Genomic DNA, 26,533 nt, shown 5'->3' with positions numbered 1-26,533 from the left:
ATATAATATTAAATTGTAAAAAGTAAAATTATCTTGAAATAAATCAATGCAATTTTTGAATTAACAACAATAATATATTTTGTATTAATATATGCATTATACATGCAAAATACTTTACTTAGCTTTTTATGTTCCTATTGATAAAACAATGAATGGTTTGGGTAAGAAATTTTAATTTGTTTTCATTGTAATTGATACAAATTAACTATGGAATGTAACAGTTCTAGTTACAGATTAATTAGATAATTTTTTTTTTTTAATTATTGCTAGATATTTTACTTTTAAATTCTAAAATACTAAATGGTATAATAGCTTGGTTGATCTTTGATATCAGCCTTTCTCATTACTCGCCTACATTTTTATGTTAGTACTTTGTATTACTTACAATTTTTTTATTTTTTATTGAATAATGAAAAATTACTAATCATCACATCTATGTAAAGCGTTTAAAATACAAAATCCGTCAATGCAATTTGAAAATTAATTAAAATTATTGGACGTCTACAGAGAAAATTTTAATCACGACCATGTCCATGTTTTCTATTACATATTTTCAATCCGTGTTTAGCAGCCCGTATAAAAAAAATGAATTTCAGAAGCCCTTTTACAATCTCTTCTCGCTTTTGCAAATTATAACATAGGAGCCCTACACAGATATGACAGGGCCTTTTGATGTATATTTTAATCAGGAATGAGAATAGAAAGAGCTTTATTTTTGCTGTTTTCGCTATTTTTGCATACTGGCAATTAATTTTTCCTGTTCGCTTTTATGCTCTCGAAGAACTGACTTTAGGAATATTATTATGATCAAAAATTATAATATTTGGAATTTCGTCGTTTATCTGAAAAAAAAAAATGTTTATTTACATACACTCTGTACAATATACCAATATCTTAAAAATAAAAAATAAAAATGTACAACTTGAAGAATAATTATTATCTAACTAAATTACCACTGGCAGTATTTGAATTCGTATTTATATTATAAGTACAACTGAAATATTTTAATTGGATTTTGAGGATATTCCATTAGCTATTGAGATTGTTTGAATTTACGTTGATCGTGAATCAGGTAAATAATACATCTATCTGATAATAACTTGAATCTATAAAACACCATCGTATTCACTTATCAATCACCCATGTGAGTTGTATATGTAAAATATTTTTCTTCTTTAGTCAAACGACCTTACATTACAGAGATCAGAGATAACCTCAATATTAGTATTCACAATAAAATCTATGCATTAAAAAAATCATTAAAGCAGTATAACCCTATAGTTATGTTTCACAATATTGTTGATACTAAATTATACATTTTAAGATCAAATAAATTGTAGAGATCATCTAATAAGTTCCAATCTCGATATTATAATTCCCCCGAGACCATTTGAACACTTCAATTGTGTCTTTTAAATCAACATAATATAGTTTCATATAATATTATATTATTATTTTGAACTGACTGTTATAAAATAATCTAATATTATGACTGAAATATTATAAATAGGTACATATTTCAATGGTAAATATAGACTTAATAATAATAATAACACGTTGGTACATATAAAGTTTTTTGTTACTTTTTTCACTCTCTGGAGGAAAAATTAGTTGTGTTTATAATTATTTTATTCATCTTTTCTTTTTTTATGGATTTTAATTATTGTTATAACTGCCTAACGTGTCAGGGATAAATATCAGTACAATTGTGCATTGGGAATTGGTTTAGTTATTCTTTAATTGCTCCGCATCGCCTACACTGGTGAGTAACACACACATGAATGATTGGCAGGATATTACTATCATAATAGGTAAAATAATATGCGCTCGGCGGAATACGCGTATTCTGTGTAACTTTGTGGCAATTTTGATTGTTATTTGTTGTATTAACTGTATTCAGCGTCAGCAGATTTGCACTCACGAACAGTTCCTTCTCCAGGTTTGACTTGGCTTCCGCCGATGGTGGCCCCCAAAACTCGAACCAATCAAATGACTTTATCAAAGAAAACTATAGCCTATATACTGCCAACAATATCTGTGGTAGACGAATTCATCGTTTGCTCATTGATATTTTATTTGTATCCACCATTTTCCATTTTCGCGTGGATTATACAAAGCTTAGCAGAAACAATTTTAATTTCGATAACTTTGTTTTGATCTATATTACCGGCAGCTAATTAATTAATCTTAAACGTAATATTATGTGTTTAAGCTAATAGCTATTCTTGATTGCTATTCTCTCTTCAAATTTCAAATGCACACGCAAATATCATAAAAACATGATTAATATAATTATAATACAAATACTATATAATACCTACATACTAAATCACCTACATACAAATCACTTGCTTTGTTTTACCAATTTTAATTTATGGTAACGTAAGCAGAATAATGAAATTCTCTCATATTATTATAGATACATTTATATATCTATTTATTTATTGGATGTTATGATATTTTATGAACATATATAGGTGTAAAGCTTATTTTATTCAATGTACAGTATTTTTTACATGATCAAATATAAATATTTTTATCATGTTTAAATAAAAAATGATATTAATTAAATTTAAATGTTTTTACTGTATAATTTTTTTTTTTTTTTGTTACAGGTGAGTGAAGGATTTATTAATGCTGTCCAATAAATATAAGCACTAAAGTGGTATATAAATAAAAAAAACATTCAGTTTTAAACTTTGACATTATTTTTATATGAATAACTGTCAATCTATGGTTTAGTATAATTAAATAATACTTTTTAATTAACATTATTATGATGTGTTCAATAATTATGATTCATTCGTTTGCTGGTAAATATATTTACATCCAGCCAATAGCAGTTAACGAAACAATATTTTTCGTTTTGGTAAAAAAAATACTGTTTTAGAAGAAAAGAAGTCAAAATTGTAGTATATATAGTCGTATTAAAAAAAATAGGCAGGGTATAAAACTGAGAAGAATAGACGCATTTTTCAGATTCAAAATTATTATAAATTGGGTTGCATTAAGAAATAAATATTATGGAAATATAAAAATACATATTTTATGTGGAGCTTGGTGATTTTAAGACTATTGATGTTTTATATTATTATTATTATTTATGAATTAAATTAACATCTGTTCATTAATCTGATTTCAGGAAAACCAATTTATTATAGCGTATAGTGTAATAATAAAACTGGAAAAAATTTCAATGGTTTCAATTTATCAAATTAATTTTTTATACCAAATTACGGTTGAACTTTCAACTTATGTGTATAATTCCTATTGTTGAAGGTCATTACGGTTTATTTTTAAATAAGTAACATTTAGATTTATTACTAAAAACACATTTTGTAGTAGTAGAAAGTAAAAACATATCACATTGTTACACTTATCAATGATTGATAGTTGAACCCAATATTTGAATAGTATTTCAGTCAGAACAATGATAAGTTTTGGAATTTCTTGTAATATATCATTATATTCTTTGAAAAAAAAATAGCAAAGAATACTACAATAGTGAAAAAACGTACACCTAACCAGTATTCCATTGTAAAATCCTAAAATATTCGTTATTGTTTTTAAAAATTACAAAGGCCCATATTTGCTTTCAAATTAAAAAACACATGGCCTACTAGAAGCCCATCAGACTCCTTCTTATTTTCCTATAATACTTAATATTTATGGATCTTGTTTTTACAAATTGGTTACATGAATGTTTTTTGTACCCGAATAATATCCAATATTAACATTAAAGTTGATCTGTAGAGTGCATACAATTTGTGAGGATAAACTTTTCTTTTACGCATGTTCGAGGACTACTCAGTTTATGTATCTACTTTGCGAAATAAAAAAACTATTCTCCATTCTAGTCCCGAACTTTACCGCGAGTTTATGATTATGTGACCAAAATGACGGTTCTCGTCGTGAGCATAATATCAGTCAAGTTTTTTAAGTGTAGATTTTTCAATGTTTCCCCTGAGAATTTGTTGTTGTTTTATTGTACACTTTTATAACAGTATTAAAGTATTATAACGATATATTTGCTGACAATTTCTCTATTAATTTAGAAAAAAAAACATAATTTTTTACCGTCTTCCTAAATGTTAATTGTTATTTTTTGAAGACTATATAGTTAATAGATATAGTATAAAAACATTGTTAATGAAAGAGATTCTAGATTATATTTTCACCATTATTTTACGTTAAATATACGTGGCGCAAATATATAACATAGGTACTTAGAGTGTTAATCGTGAAACTAGAAAAATAAAATCTTTTATTCCTTCTTCATTGTGAATTAAAATCACCATTAATTATTAATATTATGGTTTGTTCCTTTTTCCGTATAATGCTAGTAGATGTATTTGCATCAATATAATATATAATATAGAGTTAACAACACAACAATTTAAGTTACGGTATAAGGACCATGTTAAATTAGTTTAATTTTTAAAAATGCACTAAATAATAAATAATACTATATTATTCGTTTGAAAATTTACATTGTTGACATATCAATAGGTATAAATATTTATAGGTACCTATAACTAAATTTTCCTGAGAAATTTCATATTATTTGACTGCTGAAATCGTAGAGTTCTTCAGATGGGTAGACACAATAATATGTGATTATGAAATATAAAATAAATGAGCTGATTTCATATAATTGTATTTAATCTCCAGATTTTTCAAGTGCTTAATATAAATAGTTAGAATAATGATAAAATTATATACGAAGCTTCTCAAAAATTATATTTTATCTAATACACTTCTCGGAATGTCTTTTGAACATCGTTTATGCAATATTTTTAAAAGTTAGTTATTTTATAAAATATTTTTTTATGAACCTCTCATAAACAAATGTAAAATTTAAAACCAAACATATATCAAATAAACAGCCACAATATAATATTGTTGGATACGACATTATCATTATAAATATAGCTAAGCAAAGTACTTGCATTATAATTCATTGAAAAACTTAATGGGTGCAAAAATAAATCTTTTTAAATTAATTTCTATCATCACCCATAAAATAGAAAATAAACTATTAGGTAAAACTGGATTTCAAATTAAAAAAAAAAAATAGAAATAATAATTTATATATTATATCTATCTTTATTATCTCAAAGAGTAGGTATAAACATAGAAAAGTGAAAGGATTTTACATATTTTAAAATATAATAGATACTCAATTTTAATTACTAAAACAGTGAAATTTAATAACAAAGTGAATTTTTTTTATAAGTATGAAATTTTATGATTTAAAATTTTCACAAATACATAATTATATTTGTAAATATGTTTTTTAATAATATATCTTACATGGGCAAGTAGTCACATTTAATTTATATTGTATTAACGAAGTCTATATTATTATAAAATGGTATGTGTTAAATTTATACGTTACGAACTGTGATAACCAACGTTGTGGTGTTCGCTTGGAGCAAAATGTTGATTCTCAAACAACGTATAAGTATCGCCCACGTTGAACAAGGTCGAATACTTTAATCCCTTAAACAAGTTTAACACTTTAGCACTGCTATGCAAATATTACCCTATCATTATCAATACATTGCAATGTGATTAAGTATGCAAACAACAATGTTCATGTTAGTGCATATTTGTGTTCAGACAATTTTTTATTAGCTACAACTGGTGTACAATAAATATAAAAAAATACACCAAAAATACAACAAAATCTGCCCAAATCGTTATATAATCATAGGTACACGGGTAAAATAATAATTGCATACCTACATATTTTTAAAGAATTTGACCAGAGCGATAAATGTATTTATGATATGTACAATGATGTGTGTGATTTTTTTTTTTGTATTTGTATACAACAAATGTTTCAAATTTCAAATTTGAGAGTGGCTTCTGATAGAAAATTTAATCTAGTTGGTACTTTTAAAAGGTCAAAATTAAAAATTCCTAGTATTGTTCAGTATTTTCAAAATAATCGGAGAAAACAAAAAAAAAATAATTATGAAAAAGTAGAAATTGTTATTTAGAATTAATTCATGACAATATCGTTTTTGTTTTGTTTTTTTTTTTAGTGTAACTCTAAAACGATGAACTGTAAATACTTCCAATTTCAACCAAATACTTATGCTATCATTTTTTATATAAAGTAAATAGTTTAAGATATTTTGACGCTTTTTGAGCTATACATAGACATTTTAAATAGATATTTTCTATGTTATTAAAAAAATGTTCACCCGGTATATAACCTTGGAAAATATAATATAACATTTTCCATTAGATGTTCATATACCAATTAAAAAATATCAAAAATATATAGTTACAATATTTTTTATAAGCGCTTAAATAAGAAATTCCAGAAAATTTTCAAATTATTTTATTGCTAAAAATTCCTAAAATGTTCAATATATTATATATGCCCAAAATTCAAAAAATGATTACACAGTTTATCATAACAGTTGTTATCCATTACAAAAACCTACTCAAGACGAATTACATACTTGACTACAACTGAAACTTACACTCCTACAACTACACTTTACTTATGTACTCTTTGGTTTGTACTTAAAATTAACCGCATACCCAGACAATACAGTTTTAAAATTTAATTTTTTTTCTATGGATTTACCTAGTGCTCCAGACTCCCATTTATTTGTTAGTATACGAAACTCGAGTTAATTTTATTATATGTATATTTATCAGCTGTTCCAGATGGCCTCTGAATAATAATTTATTTAATTTCATTAATAAACGAATTATATTAGTTATAAAATAATTTGGTTTATGAATTAGACTAAACTGCAGTTTCTAGCTTACCACTATACCATTACTTTATTATATAATTAATTTTTTTTTATCTTTTACTTCTTAAAATAGATTTACTTGAAGGTGAACATATCTCTTTTCCAAATTTAATTTGAAACCAGAATTTCACCGCTCTATACAATTAAGAAGTATTATAATAAGATGTTGGTGCCTATTACCACAGAATATAACAATATTATATTATATTGATATTACCTGCCGGTTTACATTTTGATGAAAAATGAACTATCTCAAATAGATCTTTTCTCTTGAAAATATATTTTGATCTTTATGGATATATAGAAGATCATTTTGAATTAGCAAGACTATATTAAAAATTACAATTTTACTGTAGATACCTATTTATTTTTATTTACAACTTGAACATATTATTATACTCGTATACTAAAAAAATGTATATCTTATGTGTATTTTTTTTTTAATATATAATTTATGTTACTGTTTATTTTGTACAGCTGCTGTGTGTACCTATAGTTTCATATACATTAAACTGCTATATTCATATCATTTTGTAGTAAATTGAAATTAATTGTAAATTTTTTAGTTTTTTCGGCCACTTTAAACCACTTTATATGTAATAACAATAAATACGAGTTAGCGATTTATTTTTCGTGACATTGTTTTCAGAGACTGTTGCGTCTGGCGGTTTTATGCAGGAAGTAATTTGCATGTACTGAGTTTTCCGTCGGAGGCTCGTTTCCAGTTTCCGGGTTTCTGGTCCCTTCCCTCCCAAACTTCATCCAAATCCATTGCTAAGGAAATCGTGGTCACAACTTTGGCAAAGACTTGTAATGCAGCGCTTCATCTCCGGTCCACGTCCCATAAATAACAATATTCCCCAAAGGAAAACAATAATCGTACACACACAACTGAATAATTGTAAAAAAAAACTACACTATAGTCACTAAAAACAATAATATATTTAGTTAGATACCAAAATATAAATGATAAAATAAAACCCGGGGAAGTCCCTCTGCTGTATAGTAGGGTTCGAATGATCATGTTAAATTTGAATTCATTGCCAACGAAAATGGTTCTGAGCGGAAACGACGTGTCAGCCTCTATTTCTAAGGATATATTTTATAACTTATTTAAATTTCTATAAATTATTTGTTTTTCTCTTCATTTGCGTAACTACGGGGGAGGGCTAGCGTCGCTTAACTCCAATATACATATTCACCCCCCCCCTTATTTTATTTATTTTATCATAGTTATTAAGTTACCTTTATAAGTCAATACCTACAAAGTGTAGGTAGAATAGTATAAATAGGTTATTGGTATAAATAGAGTTAAAAATTAGTTTAAATATTTTGAAAATGCTACTGTAGGAACTTATACATCTTTTAAATGCCTATAAATAGCTTAATCAGGTATAAACATTGAAAAATGTTATTGTCTATATAAAATGAGAATTTAAGTTAATAATTTATTTAAATGTATATTATTATAGTTCCTACAGTATTTTTTTTTTATGTATAACCAAAACTGTTTGTGAAAAAATCATTAGAATATTTAATGTTGTCAAAATTGGAACTTCAAATACTCATGAACAATGTATGAAGCCTTACACTAAATCTTATGAGGAATTTTGTATTACATTTTCTATGTTTTTTCACTTGGAATAGAAATGCTATCTTCAGAAATTCACAAATAAAAAAAAAAGTCAAGAATTCGATGTCAAATGTCCGTAAATAGTTCAAAAAGATCCAATAGATTATTATAATTATATTAACTCTATAAAATGCTAATATAATATATCTAATCAAAAATCAGAAATATCCTTCTATGTTTAAAATTAAATAATTTTAAATGCTTCAAAAGTGAAGATGGAAAAAAAGTACATAATTGTAAAAAACAATACATAATGTATCGCTCCACTTAAAATCTGAAAATATAATTTGAATTAAGCATAAAATGTTATTACAAATTAAATTTTAAAATGTATCTATATGGCTATATTAAATTCAGGAATATGTTTTTAATCAAATTTCTGTCAATAAGAAACCACTAGTTGTATTATATTATGCTCTTCAATAAAGAATTACATTTATTCAAATGTATTATTATAGTATTGATATACTATTATACACAAATAGCGTAGGATATATTACTGGTATCCACCAAGGATCATAGTGGATTACGAGTAGTCACTCGCAACACACTTAACAAGAGGGTCAGCGCTCGATTAAGCAAACAATTTCGATTGAACGCAAGATACCATGAAATTAAATTTTGTTACAATTTATATTGTAGTCTAATCGATGTTTACATTCGATAACTGCTCGCGGAGTAGATAGTTATTAGCCAATAATATTTGGTAGTTGTTTGGGTTTTTGTTTTTTGTTATTTAAATAAATACACAGATGAAAGGGACACTATGAACTTAATACAGTCGAGTCACAATAACTTGAAAATATTCATGACTAGAAGGTTTTCTTTGCTTCCTGAAGTGTAATATTATGATAGGTGCGTGTCATACTTAATTATTAATTTACAAAGTGTGATTTGTCTATCGAGAACATTCGACTAATTTATCAAGTATTGTGTATCTGAGGAACTTTAACTGAGAAGCCTATAAAGTTATTTACAGTATTGACGCTGAAGCATATCAATTGACAATATTTACTTATCATGTTTCGTTGTATATGAATGCATGATAGGTAATAACACCAGTCGTGATTTAGTGATTATGGTAAATGAACAATCGAAAGTACCTACTCGTGATTTATATTGCATAAATTGTATAAAGTTAATAGATGACAAATTATAAAATTATAGATACTCACTACTGTAATTGAGTGCACACTATACTAGTTGATATATATTTAAAAGGCTATTTACAATTGAAAATTATGTATCTATTAAATTCCATTGATTTCGATGAAATAATAAATTAAGCTTAAGCAAAAAGCTAGAAAAATAATGTGTATATAATATGTTATTTGAATTATGTGTTTAAAGCTCACATGATTTTTTTTATAACATAAGATAATTTTATGAATAGTATTTTATATTATATTAACATATCTCTTCATTTATAAAAAAACTGCACACACAATATTCTATATATTATATTGGATTGTGTAGATACAATATTAAATTTGAAAATATCTGAATATGTTTCCTAAATGGCCTTCCAATAGCTGAATAAAAAACATGTATCTAGGGCTATGCTTGGGATTAATTTAGCTTTAGTTACATCACGACCAGATCTAGAGCCAGTTTTTTGAATATTTCTTCTGTTTTACATGGAAAATTTCATATATGATAAATAAAACTTCAGCTAATGTTCGCGGAAAATTAAGCAGTAAAATATGTATTTATTTAAATTAGGTTTTTACACATGTATGGATTAGTACAATGAATTTTCTAAACCATTAACTTAAATAAATAAGAATTTAACAGAAACGAAAAATAAAAACATAATAATAATAATATTACCCGACTATACAATATGCTATTATAAAAAGCCAGGCAGATAACAAAGAGAAAATATTGGCCCTCCTCTCACTTCGCTATCCCCGGCACACTATTATGGTGTATTAATATTAATTTTTATTATTATTAGTGGCAGAACCATTTTCAAATAAATTAAATATTAGAGTAAACTTTGAATATTCAAAAATATTATTCATTAGGTTAGTGTTGGTTTATCACGGAATTTTTCTTATAAATAATTAATTATCTTTTAACTAAAATTTTGGATATCAATAATCCATTTTTTAGGGAAAATCTAATTTTGATCATTTATTTTATTACAATTTGTAATTTATTTTTCTATAAATAGTAATACACGTATATAATTCGTAATAATTCTTTGTTTAAATAGATATAACATGTTGTTACAAATTGAACATGAAATGTATTTAAACAATTAGGACAACTACTTGTAAATTTTTTTGGTAGTTGTGTAGGACTTTATAAGATCTGTGTATACTTTTTTAAAGCGTCTGCTACATATTCAAATTGAAACATTTTGAAATGTTGAATTAAAAAATAATTTTAAAATGTTTGTGAATTTACGAATTTTGTCAACATACGATTTGAACTTCAAGCACTTAAAAAATAAATATTTCTGTTATTTATATATTTTTTAATTCTTATATAAACTACTTACTTATTTAGGATATTTTTTTCTTAAAATATTAAATATTCATACAAATTGTACAATTATAAGTTATTATTTTATCGAAATAAAACGTAACATGAATCGCTTGATAGGGGAAGTCACACATTGGTAATACTTCACATAGTATATAGTTGAAAATAGAGTATTTTATCTAGGTGTAAATGAGAAAATAAAATTACGTACCTATTTATTTTGTCAGGGGGTAATACGATTCTATTCCAGCTTCTTTTAAATTTGCGGGGGTTCATCATGGATACGATTTTAAGACATGACTTGAATTATGGGGTTAGTATTCAATGTCCGTTTCGTATAAAAACGCTTACAGTTAGAGGGAACCAGTACTTAATGATACAATAAGTTATATTTTTAAATGACTGATTGGGGTGAATGTTTTAGGGCCCCAAATTTTAATACCGTAAGAGGATAGTAGTTTAATGATAGTTTGGTACTATACAACAGTATTTTTAATTTTAATTTTTAGTTTAACTGAAAGAAAAGTCAGAAAAGGTGACCTCTAATATTGGCATTTTTCTTATGTTTTTGAGGCAAGAGCTCCAATTTAGATGTTTGTCGTCTATAATACCGTTATATTTTGTTTCGTTGGAAACATGAAAGATTATATTATTGTTTATTTTTATTGAAGGACATATCATATTACAGCGTGGGAAAAAGGTGACATGGGTTGACTTGCTCTATTTTGATAAATTAGTTTTTGTTAATCTTCAATAAATCTGAGCAATATTGCAAACTGTGTACAGTTGCAGTAAATACATTGTGTGTGAATATGTGTCATCAGCAAAGGTGGCTAAAAGTGCGTCAGGTGATTGAGGAATATTTTCTGTATAAATGTAAAGACGGCAAAGGTCAACTTTTGAAGATCTCAGTAACCTCAGTAAAGATCTCTGTATAGGGATGATAATGTGTTGCCCTGTCTAACTGTTTCTTTATTCTAATTATGATTTTTTAATAAAGAATAAAAATGCAATCCATTGTGCAAATGCTTTTTCAAATACTCGGGCAATATAAAGAATTATCACAGTTTAAAGTTGCTTTGTTTATAGGCCAAAGGCAATTGTATTAGTCAAACGATAGACTCGATCTATCATAAAGTGTCTAGGTCAAAAAACAAGGTTCAAGGTTGGTATTAGGTATAACTTGGTGCTCGTGTAAGGTAGGTCGAATTTTTAAAACAATTTACATTAAGCTTATAAAATACGTATCTTATATTGATCCACGTATAAATGTGAGTTTATACATATGTGTGAAATTGTATACATTTTCAAGCTTTTTCAGTGAGCCATGCAATTTGTATCAATGCTTAAAAAAAATATAAAAATTAGAAATGTTAATTATGAAATAGTTTGAAATTAGTTCAATAATTTTGAAACTATCATTCTGCACAGAAGAGTATCTACGATTATTTTTTTTTTTATTCACGACAAAATTACAAATATCAGTAGTTAACGTATGAATATCCATGTTCATCAAAACTTTTATTTCAAAGTATTTGGATTTACACTTTATGCTAAATTTTTTTTTACTTTCCAGTCAGTTAAAAGAAAACTTTTGATAAATCGTGTATTACATTTTTCAGCTTTAGGTGTTAAGGTTAAATTTTTTATGCATTATTGTCTACAGGATTATTTACAAATTTTTGTAATTTTGAAGAATTTTATAAATATGTTATAATCTTAAAACGTTTAAAAAAACTGTGACTATGTATTTTTGTATTTTTATATTGTTTAATTATTACACAAATCACTTATGAAGAACCTTGTAATATCTAAATTATTCAGTTTTTTTACTCACGAACAAAATGTTATGTTCAATAAATCGAAAAAAAAAATCTAAAAAGAATTCAAAACTTTTAAATATCTATAAATAGCAGAAAATGAGTCAATATATTTTGAAATTTCTAACATATTTACATAAATGTTAATAAAAATACTTGATAAAAACCTCCGCAAATATTTATTTGAATTTTTTACTTTTAGCAGTCCAAAGTACTAACTACGTCCGATATTCTACCAGAAACCACTCTCAGTGTTGATGATGATTTTTTACTGAAAGAAAAAAATACACACCACTATAAAACCAATACATTCATCGCTCCACTCAGAATTGAAAATTAAATTATCATTGTAAAATCAATACATAAAAACAGCTGCACTTGTAGGTTATGACATAGTAATATAATGTCTTATAATATGAAACTATTTATCAATTGTTGTATATTTTCTGTGTCTTTGGGAAGGATTATGGATATATTAATATATTCAATGATTTATACCTATCTTCTTGGTTTTGCTTAACTAGGTTAAATATTTATATGAATGTGTAAAATTAAGAGTGAAAATTGAATAAATTAAATGTAAGTTTTTTTGATAATACAGCGATTCAGGACATCATAAAGTTGTATTTGATTGTTATTCTTGAATCAAGCATATAGTTGTACTCTTTTTAATGATAATTAATGATTATATTAATTATTATACATTTTATCTCTGTTAAATAGTTGGTGATCTCAAAAAAATTTTAACAGCAACATTATCAACATAATATTATTATATTTATATGATACATTTAAGGTGATGTTTTAAATTTCCTCAGTAAAAAGCTATATTATTATAACTAACAGTTTTGGAAATGCATGCCATTTTGGATGCGTTATTTATTTTATCTTTGCTGATACGAATGAAACGAAATTAATAATTTTTAGTTTTAAAATTGAATTACACTTGATTAAAATTATAGCAAGAAAATATTAATATTGCTTTGTTGGCGTTATGAATGAAAAAGGATCGTAGAGGTGTGAACTATGATGGTAATGGCGATAAAATAGTGTTTTTAAAGAACTTAGATGATCGAATGTGGAACATAAAATCAAATTATTAGACGTCATTGAGCAGGAAGTGAAATGAAGACGTAAACGAGAGAACCAATACAAAAAAACGCCGAATCGCGTCAGCCTGGCAAATACCATTATGTGCGCTGATGGAAAATAATATATAAATATCTTATAAAATAGGTTCTGAGAGAAACAATATTATTATATACAATTTATATACGATGAATCGAGCTCGTATTACATGACTCAAAGAGATCACCGTAATATAGGGTGTACTTTGCATTGTTTAATCGGATTTATTATACTATAATAATATTCCGAAGTCTCATCTGGTAGAAGTGTCATTGCAGGTAAAAAAAATAAACGACTATATACTTATCGTCATCTTCGGGAGTGTGGTTTAATATGTAACTTTTCGTTCACATGCTCCTCGTTTTATTATTGTTACCGGGTGTGCGGTAGTATTGGTCGAGGAACATCGGTACCGGATGGGTGGATGGGGTCGGTGGCGTAGGTGTTTGCGCACAAATTACAAAACGCAGTCTCTACACACCGCACACATAACTCGATTTCCGTGGCAGCTCACACAGTCTTTTGTATAACACATCATGTTATTATTATTATTATTATTATTATTACTATTATTATTATTAGTACAATGTTTATGACGAAGTACACACTACGAACGAATTATTATCATAGTAATTATTATTATATCGTTGCAACGCCACAACCGCTATATATACGTTACCGTTCAACGGAAGGTGGGGGGGGCCTCCGCCTTTCACGCCGCGGCACGCGCGGTCCCTTTATATTGTTTGCTCGCAATTACCATATTATTCACACACGCGTAACACAGAGATTTCCTGCTGCAGTCGCGACTTGAGAGTACCGCCAAGCCACGGAATCGGAACTTACCCCGCATAATTGTATCATCGCATAGGTAGGTCATATACCTACGGCGAATCCAGTCTCAATGTTGTTAGAAGGGGTTGTTTTCGACCTAGTAGGTTTTCGGTATATGTGCCTCGAGTCATACATTGTTTTCTCGAAAACAATAATATTGATATGACCACGTCGATAACGCGATGTCTTCCACGTTATTGTCCCGTTGCCAACATTTCACTACATTCGCTCAAATTTTGGTTTGTTTGTTGAAATGGTTTTTTATATATGCACAATTTTATTTAGGTACCTGATACATCTTAAGCTTAGATATTATAATGTGTTTATGTATAGTGGTTACGAATATTGTTGTTATATTTTTTTATAATACCTGCAGTATTGACGCGGAAAGCGCTCACTTTTCACAATTTTTTATGTCCCGATAGACCTAGCTTTTGGTAATGTATTTAGAATCATGATCTGTATACGGTTTGGTATAATATAGCATATTTAGCAATTTACTAGAGTTAAAAAATTTAAATACTGTAATTAATATTTGTGAGTTTTAAATGCTATATATAATAGTATAATTATTATTGTAGTATATTACTGCATGATAGATAAAATAATAAAGTGGGTAGTTCCTATTTGTTTGGATAGCATTTATGAGGTGCATCCACATATAATTTCAGAAATGTGTCAAATATTTTTTCTTAATACATTATTCAAAATGTGTTTGCATACTGCATAAGTTTCTAATGTTATTCATGTTATAACAAATTATAACAGAAAAACATAATCAGTCTTGTCAAAAAACTAGGAATGTTTTGTTTTTGTCCTAATACCTATCAGCTACCTACTTCATATGCTACCTAAATCCGATTTGCTACCAAAAACCACTTCCAAACTTAAAGATTGAAACATTTTTACTATTCCAAAATAAGACGACACTAAAAAAAAAACACATCAGTGGAAAATCAATTCACTTATCACTCCGCTTATAATCTAAAATAGTATTCTTAAAAGAATAAAAAAAAACAAAGAGTTATTAGGGAAAAACTAGAATTTTTAAAAACAGTGTATGACAAAAACAATTTTGTTGTTTTGTTATAATTCAAAAATGAATAATTGTAGAGACTTGAATTTGTCACCAAATAATTGAACTACCGTTTACTAGACAGATCGGAATTTACTAGACATGGTGAAATTGTCTCTATTTATACTATAATTTTATAAATATTTGAAATTTTCAACTTTTGAAATTTGGTTTTGATTTATGTATGATAAGATTCTTGTTTTTGGTTAAAAACTTAAAGATATTAATACATTTTTAAATCCTAAAAATTAAATGGTCACAAATTGTTTGTAGAAGTGTATACAGTTAAAATGCTTATAAAATTCATCAAAATGACAAAAATGTATTAACTAGGTTTTTAGTTTAAAATGTTTACAAATTTCTAATAAGTTATTTTCAATGATCATAAAAGATAATAACTTAGATTAAATTAAATAGTGGAATTAAAAACCACATATTGTAGTAGTTTTTTTGAGCGATTGAAATGTTAATGAAAAAATATTTAAACGTATATATTATGACGATTCATTCTCCAACGGTTTTAGTTGTTTTATTATTGTTCAAAAAACATTGAACGTAGAAACTTTAAAAATTCCACGTATACTTAAATTACCATTGTTGAAATACAGATTTTACACTAATATTTTCCAAGTATTCATACTCATTTTAAGCTATTTATGTTAAAAAAATGTGAAACCATTTTATTTTTTACTTCAATAAACTAAACAATTTTTTTTTATAACTTTATTTTTATTTTAATACTTTCTTTTGTTTGATTAGTGGCCATGTGAAAATTATTAATATAGTCAAAAAATAACATATTATCATTTCCCAAGGACAGAGAGTGAGTTTGAAGTATTTGTCGTAAGAATTCGCACTAATCTCACATCTTTGAGGACTGTTCCGAGATCGGAGAATACGCAAGAAACTATTAGAATGGCATTCCTACAGGCGTTACAGCTTACTGAACAAATTAGTGTCAAGAAATTAGCAGACAACCATGGTTTAACAGCTGTGGCTACTGGCTATCTTAGTTGTATAACATAATTCCTAAGCACCGATGTAGAAACAGTGCCATTATATTATTTTGACTACATTACAATAGAATTTTGTCTATCTAAATAAATAGTTAATGAAAACAAAAATGAACCTTAATCTATTGCATACTATTGCAAAGCTTTAATGAATTACTAAAATAATGTTCGACAGACTAGTATTATATATAATTAATTATTTTTAGTTATTTTTTTTATTAATTATTATTTAATTTTTATGTGGCATAGATTTTTATAGAATTTCACAAAATGTTTGGTCTTACACCATAATATAATATACTATAATATATAGTATCATAATTATTTATTATATCAAAATATTGTACTATATTAAAATGCCTCAGCTTTAATTCCTTTGTGCATTAATAAATACGAGACAGTATATTTTATTTATATTTTATTAAGACCTAAATATATCATTTGTCGGTACAAGCAACGTTAAGTATTTGTCAAGAACTCCACAATGTGCCTGAGCGTTATTATTCTATACAACATTGAACGATACATTGGAATGTTAGGGCCAGTACAATGTACATGTTTGCTAATATATTTCAAATTATTTCAAAATAATATATATTCACACAGAGTATACACACTGAAATTCATTTAAACTTATGAACACCGGCTACATTCTAGTCATTCCAAAAACAAGAAAATTTAAATTTATTCATTCAAAAACATTTTTTTAATAATTAAAATGGTTTTGTATGTTAATAGTTGTTAAATATATTATTAATATAACATGCAACAAAAGAAGAATCGATTTTAAATATAAAATTATCTTTTAGTTTATAAAATTATTCACATATTTTAAATTTTTTATATTTTTTATAGAGGAGTATGAGCGTTTGACGTATGATATAAGATTTATGATAAAGTCATAAAAAAGTATTTACATAAAATAAGGGTTTTATTTTTATCATTGAATTACAATTTCATCTATCTCTGCGAATTATTTTGTTTGTTTTAAGATTTTTAAATATATTTATGAATAGATAACATTTTTGATACGCAAAGTTTTACAAAGAAAATTGTGAGTAGTCTTCTGATTTCTTTGGAATTTATGTATAAGTCTTAGAGACGTTCACACCATTATTCTATAAACACGAAACCAACTCGAAAAACATTCAACATTTTGTTATAACATTTAAATAACAAACTCATGCTAGAATTTATACAAATATTAAATCAAGCGTATAACATAAAATGATTATACATTCATTATTTATAATCTTTTTTAAATAAATTAAATAAAGAATACAAATTTTAATATTAATACTTTTTTTAATGGCCTTAAAAATAAAATATGTTAAATTAACATAATTATACAATATATATTATTTATACAATTAAAAAATATATTATTTAAGAGAAGTTTTTATGAATTTTGAAGACAACAATTTAACAAAAATAAAGAACAATATTTATTGTTAATTTAGAATATAATATTAAATTGATTATTAAATAATTTATTCGTATTTGCATAGTTTTTTTAAATAAAAATACATTTAACTCCTATAATTTGTTAAATAAAAAGAAATTTAATTTTTGTGTTTTGTATTTTTTTTCAATTATGATTTCAAAAGTGTAAAATATTGTTTATATTAAAGCTCGAACAAAGGTAATTGTTTTGCTTGTGTTAAACGAACTAATTCTTAATAAATAGGTCAAAACCTAGCACTAATTGTTTTAATGAATGTTATTATAATATTAGTTTTTATCTGACATAGAATGCTATGTAAAAGTTACTGTTAACTTACAAGATAAAATATTTAGTTTTTGAACCGTAGAATATGCGTGTTATTTACATTGATTTAAAACTAAATTATAACAATTTTACTTTTCACATGTAAATGAAACAAAAATGTAGACGAAAATGTTTAACAAATAATTGTAAAATAAAAAATTATGAGAAATCTAAATATTCTCAAACCAAACAAATACATAATGCATATTGTATTATGTTGCCACATCACTTTAAGCCACTACAACTGTTAGTATGTGCGTTCAAAAAAGCACACAAGTTTAACAATATATTATAATTGTAAACGTGAAAAAAAGTTTTCATATAATATGTAACTCAACTATACTACGGATAAAAAAAAAAGTTATGTAACAAAAAAATAATAATACTATTATCTTCTGTTGATATAATAATATAATATTGGATGACAAAAATGCTCGTATGGTTATATTTTTATATTACTACTATAGTATACTATACAATATTACACGTACGTAATATTATTCAGAATTTAAATACAGTCTCTATATAATTATTATGATAACTTAATATAAGTACCTATAAACTCGATAGGTACAATACATTTTTAATTTAATGCAATAAACTAATAAGTTATAAATTAGATAATAATTGTATAAAACGTATGAAAATTATATAATTATTCGCCGGCGCTCTGATTAGGCAAAACTGGTACATATGTGTGTAGAACATCAATAATAATATGGCATTACTTGTTATTATAATAATATTATGACAGTATATTAAAATTTATAATTATGTACAATTTATGAAAATAATATAGACAACTTCTAGATTGTTAAAATAGTATAATAAGTTTCTTAAAATGATTCTGCTTAGCATTTTTAATCATTTTTAATTGATCATAATATTCATATTTGTATACCAATAATACGTCATAATATTGTATCTCGTAAGATATTATACTTAATTTCAATATTATGCCTTCTCATCAGTTTTCCAATATAGGTTTAGATAAAATCGATAAAAATAATAACTATTTATCAACACAAAGCGTTTCAATAGTTAATATTTGAAGTTAGAGTGTGTGTTTATTCAATAGTTTCTTAATACTTATTAGTAGGGCTTGGATTTATGTGTATTTATATAACCAAAGTATGTATTTATACGATAAAATTATATACATAAATATGTGCTAAAGAATTCAAAATATGTATTATTAAAAAAAAAAATAAATAATAATATATTAATAATTAATAATATAATAAAATCTAATAAAAAATGTATATGTACCTAATTATATTGATCACAAACATTTATTAACATTCATTTTTAAATTTTCGAATCCAAAAGATTGCCGATATTGTCGTAAAATCTTAATAATAATTAATAATAAAATAAAATTTAATAAAAAAAATGCATATTTATCTGTAGTTATCTAATTATATTTTAATTACAATTAAATATTAATAATATAACATGCACTTTTAAATTTTCGAATCCAAAATATCGTCGATATAATATACAGTCATGATAACATTTCAATTATTCTAACTCTGAAGAAAAGACATTAAAACAGTATAGTTGTATAAATATGTAAGAAAAAATTGAATAATTGTGAAATATGTAAAAACATGTATTCATGACAAAATATGTAAAAATATGTAAAATCAAATATAGCTCGTTTTATCAAAAATCTTGTGAAACAAATTTATCACTTGCCGAAATTAGTTTATCGTGTCGCAGAGAAAATATGTATTTGCATATAAACTCGAGCCCTACTTATTAGTTTTTAGATCCTCAGCAGAGTTTATCTAGTTGGTACTTTTTTGGGTAAAAAGTAAAAATTTCAGAGATATTAATCTATCCATACCACGACTCCCATCGGTTTATGGTGTCGATTCATATTATGTTTATAACAGTTAGTATATGAAATAATTAAAATTAATTATAAGCGATTTGCTTACATTAAAAATAGTTTAACGTACAGCGTGTCAGTAATATACAAATAAATAACTTAAAGCAATACCTATAAATATTACTCGTATATAGTAGAATATCTTTTTAAATATAAGTTGACAGACAGTCTCCGATCAGAATCATTTTTCATGGTTTACAATGAATTATCATTGAATTCAAATTTAACTCATCCATTACATAGTCCTACGCAATGGCAATATTTCATATCACACCTAATATACAGCTGAGAGACTACCTTGGTTTTGTTTATTTATACTTATAATATTTATTTAATATAAAACATGTGATAATATTGCATCATAATTATGTGAAATACAATAATAGATATCGAACTATATAGAATTATTTTAGCACATAAGCCATACTTACAGAATGTCAGCTATTTATAACACATCCGTTATAATTTAGGTACATATTCCTTTCTCGTATAATATAGTATTACTAATTATACAGAGAAACAGTGTAATATTGTAATAATATAATTTATTGGATTAGAATACGATTTATTAAACATTTTGGGAGAATTCAATTTAATTGATGGTTAATGTCCAAATCAAATCATATATTATTCGTGTATTGTACTCAATTTATTGCATGTAAAAATAATATTTTGCCGCAATACTATGAAAACATGAATACCTAACCAAAATAAGACTGTTAAAGTCTTTTAACGTATATAATAATGACGAGGAAAAATGTATGGGAGAAATAACAAATAATTATGTGTGCGCTTAATTGATATAAATATTTAATCTCCGTCGTAGTTAAATTCATATACAGCCTCGCATATTATACGTATGATTGTATTCCATAATATCATAGATAAATTTATGGTTAGCAATAAAACTGTTAAATGATACGCACGTATTGATATCAATATTAGTTTTCTTGTGAGTTATTATAAAATCAATGGACTTTAATATTTCACCATGTCAAACAAAGGATGATGTCAGCGGGTGGTAGCTCGATGCTGTGGCAACGCACATGCGATACTGACTGTATTTTGGAAACACTATCAAAACGTGAGCGTGGTAAAAGAAACTAATTTAATGTTAACGGAAAAATGATCCGAGTAGAGGCTGATGTTTAAATAGATCAAAACACTTAAAATCACCTGACCCGCGGCACTTAAGTATGAACATTTTCTTGGTATTTCTTTCATGTTTTCGTATATCACACTGAGCTGTGACAAAACTTCCCACTCTCGTGGTAAGTGTATGGTATAAATCCACCATAGACACACGGCTGCCGCGATGATAATTCTAACAATAAAACAAGGGTAAACATCCCATCCCTCACCGCCACTCGTCCCGACGCCACACCGTCGCTTATAAAACACTGTGTGTCACTACCGCTGTGATTTATTACCGTCCCCACGTACTACGTTCCCGCTATTAAAAACCATTAATAATCCAAAAACCGCGCACATTATACTGAATTAATCCCCGAAGTTGAGAGAACGGCCATCGGAGGTGTGGGCCGGATGATAGGGCTGTTAGTTGGCGGGGAGGGCTCCGGGGCAACGCGCACGCAAACGGACAATTTTTGCATATATGTTTCCCGCACGGTTATAGCAGCGGATGGAACTCCCATACATTGCCGAGTGCAATACGCACTACACTTTGCTCACTATCGATTTCGGTGTGAATGCTGGCCTAATCCCAAAACCCTGCACGTTGATTAGGACGAGGGAAAATTTGAATATTAATATTCATAGTATATATACGTATTGCACAAGACGTGTTTGCACTCTCTGCAAGAAGAAAATAATTCCTTTAGCTGATATAATCGTACGAAACCCATTTTTCTTCTTTTCAAATTTCAACAGTGTATATCACGCTTCTTGTACACGCCAAGTATTATTATGTTTTATGCACAGTGTAAAATTATATGTGATATTGTGCAGCACTCGTGGTTTTCACTGTATGCAGTTATAAAAGGCTAAAATCAATGATAAATATTATTATTATATTAATTATCGTAAACCATTAGAAACGAAATGCATTGAGTTATCAATTCTTCATTGATCGTTATAATTTTAAAACTTTTCTGCTAATTTATAACAACATATTAACCTACTACAGTTGTTTACTTGTGTTTAATAGTTTATAATATTATTATCAATGTGTGTATTTGAAAATTAAGAGCAATATTATCATTTATCGAAAAAAAACTCTAATAAATATTATCTATAGACATTTTAAATATTAAAATATATTATCAACATTTTATAATGATTATTTTTATTGATAATTAATAAAAGAATTAAATTTGTTTTAAATCAACCATTCCCATAAAATATATTTCATTAAAGTAATTTAGTTGAAGAGTTAATTAATTTAAGTAAAATAAATATATAGTTATTATAGTAAATAAAGGATTCTTAAATCAATAATTAATTACAAGTTTAAGTGTATTGACGGTTTCATTTACATTTTTTTATAATGGTTATAGTTTGATTAAAATATTAAACTAACTGTTTAATAAAATAATATTTTGAATTATTTATTTACATTTCAAATAGTTTACCTAAACTTTGGAACATACTTAATAGCTTCAAATTATTTTGTTTACCATGTAAATATAATGTATTAGGTAGGTATATATTGATGTGTATTAAAATTACAATATATATTTATTTTATCCTAATTTTATCGTATTCATCATGGTATGACACCAGTGTTTCTAAAAGTGGGCGATACCGCTCCCTTGGAGGTGCTACACAATCTAGGGAGGCAGCAGTAGTGACAAGTTAAATTGGGGCCCAATATAAAAATAAATTAATACGTAACTGCGTTCTTCTGTGTACTTACTTATTCGTGGCATAGTTGTAGTGGTGCGTGGCAGTGGAATTTTTTTTTTAATTTAGTGATAAGGGAAAAAAGTTTGGGAATCTTAAAAGGTTAGACTGTTACCTAATCTAACTCAGCCCGTGAATCATCGTTATTTTTAAATCACTTAGGTATTTTTGAGTTTCACATTTTTCATAAAATATATACATTTTTAATTTAATATCGTCATGACTCGTTGTTTTTATAAATTAATAATATGTAACTCTTTTAGTATAAAATTAATAGATTGAAAAACAGTTTATTAAGATTCTTTAGACTCGAAAAATGTATTTCCATATCAAACAAATTAAATGTATGTTTTTAATATACCCATTGAAATCATACCTGTGATATAAGTAAACAACATCTGAGAATAAAACCGTGATATTATATATTTTATAACATAATATTATTATTCTTCGCACAGGAACGGATATTATATAATAACAAAATATAATACTATATCAAGTACCTATCATCGTTTTTAGAACGATTTTAATAATGTAGACAGTAAAGTATTTCGTATTCGTGTAATAATAATAATAATAATAATAATAAAAAAAGAACACAACACAAAAACGTAGTATTATAGTTACATCGTAATATTCTCACTTACTCGTACAAAATATTAACGTGAATTATTAGTTGTGCGTCGGGCGAGGGTTCAACTACTAAAACTGCTTTATGTATAAATATACATTATGTATATATATATCGAGGGTGGAACCCGGACAATTATTATTGTAAAATGGAAAGTTTTAGATTGAGCGTGACGGACGGCCGCAAAAGTGGCGGGACGTGTAACTGCGGTAGTGGTGATGTACGGAGAGTGGTTATTAAAATTCAAGGAAGCCAACCGTCCGCGTGCCGTGGGTACCACCGCTGCGTGCAACATTTGTTTCTCGGGATCAAAATTATACGACTCGTCCCCGATTCTCTTGGTCAACCCGTCCTTTTTCCGGCCGCGCCGGGGGGGTGTTGGTGGTCGGTGCACCACCAGTGGTGGAGGGGTGGCTGGTGATTTCGTATTCCGCCACAGGCCCCGGTCGCCGATATTCTGAAAAAAAAAAAAATAATAATACTACGATCACCGACCCCATGCAGCGGTCTTCTGTGCTATTAAAATTGTTTAAGCCGAATATTTTCCCAACAATAACGTGAAATAAAAAATGAATTCACAATGACAAGTTTTTTGGCTTGTGGTGCCGTGAACTGCGGTTACCGCAGCATACTCTCAACGTGTTTATAGTAGAATGCAACGGTTTCACTGCGTATTAAGAACACTTGTGTGCAGTATTTAACGTGCGCGCGTATATGGTTTTTCGTGTCATGCTATTAATCTTTTTGTCAGGATATTGAATATAGTATTATAATATTATATAAACACCGAGCTGATTAAATTGAAATATGTACGCAAAGATAATAGTAATATGTTATTACATAATACATATTATCATATTATTTCAACCGCATACCAAATGTTTGTACGAAAATTGAGCATAACATTGGTCGATGTTGGCTTATAATTTAATTTTGGAATCCATACAAATACTATATATATATCTACGTATACATGTTGTACATTTACTTACCATTATTTGACCAAGCATAGATCATGTTGATTCCGCGATGTTTTTATTCTGTTGTTTATACTTCAAATGTTCAATTAATTGTATAACTCATAAAAAATCTATTTAAATAATTAATTTTTAAAGAATAATCTTTGTCGTATAATAATATAATATAGGTAACCAAGAATAAAAATTACAAAAGTTAAACTAAGTGTATTACTTAGGACTGTTATACGCAATGACATTCTCTTTTAACTTTCAGAAATTGCATAGGTCAAATTACAATTATAAATATTTGATAGAATAATCATTATTTTTAATTTAACATAAAATAAATGTAAAAAAAATACCAACATCATTTTGATCATTGAAATGTAATATATAGGTATCCGTAATATTGTAAGAAGAGATTTAATAACATGTTATATGGTACCCATTTGATTTAATAATACATACTTCTCAGTTTCCACACTTTTACAATCAAATCGAAATTGTTTTATAAAAGAAATATAATACCAAATTGGATTATATTACGACATTTTATACGCAGGTACAAAAATAAATGTATGTACCTCGTATTATATTATTATTTTGATCATATGAATATGTAAAATTTTAAAAAAATGTACGTTATAGGTTTGAATATAATATGTATATAGTAGGTTTTAGGAGATAAATTCAATAGATTCATTCCACCGGAAATAAGAAGAATGGTACAGTAGGTACAACTCAAATACTGTTACAATGAATATTATAATGATTAGGGTAGAGAATTTATTGGAGATAAAATTCATAAAATACTAACGAAAAAAAGAACATCAAATTATTCAGTCAATACGTCTAAAAAAAAAAAAACTACAATATGTAGAATTTAATTTGAAACAATTAAATATTTACATATAAATCTCTGTCAATATAATATTATAATTATAGTTCCTGAAAATTTAAAAATACATTATGACTAAATGCCATGGGTAATATTAAATTGTTTTTTGTACTGAAATCATGAGAACAAAATTTAAAAAATAACATTAAAATCAGAAACATAAAAGAAAAAAAAAGGTGGGTAAGTGGATGTCACTCTGGTGTACAGTAGGTTACAAGTGGGTCACCGTATAATGGATGGTATTAAATTTGAATTCAATGATATAATATCACTGTATAAGAAAAACGATTCTGAACGGAGACGGTTTGTCAGTCTAGATATAAGACATAATATTATACATTTATATCTATGGTATAAAAAAAATTTACCTATAATAGATACCTATCATAAATTCCAAATTAATCATATCACATTATCTATTAGATACTTATTACGCATTATACATCAACAAAAAAAACCGTGATACTATCATAGATATATAATAGTATACTTTATAAGTTTCATTAGTTTCAAGTACCTACCCACGAATAGTTTTATACAATCACAACAAAATAATTAAAATAGTTATTCTTGGTTTTTAAATATGTAATTTCGCCCAAATTTGAACTTAAAATGACTATAAAAATAAACTGTGCTTATGTATTTCTTAGAATTGTTGGTAACAGAATTAAATATTTACGTGGAATCTTGTTTAAATTTTCAATCCTTAGATATAAAAAGTTGACATTTTATAAATTTTAACTACAAAT

The 26,533-nt window shown here is 26.5% G+C and overlaps 1 protein-coding gene across 2 annotated transcripts in view; it reads left to right on the top strand.

The window, feature by feature from the left end:
• LOC100164076 (zwei Ig domain protein zig-8-like) overlaps positions 1–26,533 on the top strand; it is a 254,559-nt gene that overhangs the window by 43,950 nt on the left and 184,076 nt on the right. The window lies entirely within an intron of this gene.

Source organism: Acyrthosiphon pisum, chromosome A3 (assembly GCF_005508785.2).
Source record: "Acyrthosiphon pisum isolate AL4f chromosome A3, pea_aphid_22Mar2018_4r6ur, whole genome shotgun sequence".
NCBI classification, from domain to species: domain Eukaryota; kingdom Metazoa; phylum Arthropoda; class Insecta; order Hemiptera; family Aphididae; genus Acyrthosiphon; species Acyrthosiphon pisum.
Note: the sequence above shows the minus strand (reverse complement) of the source record. Positions and strands in the feature narration are given on the sequence as shown.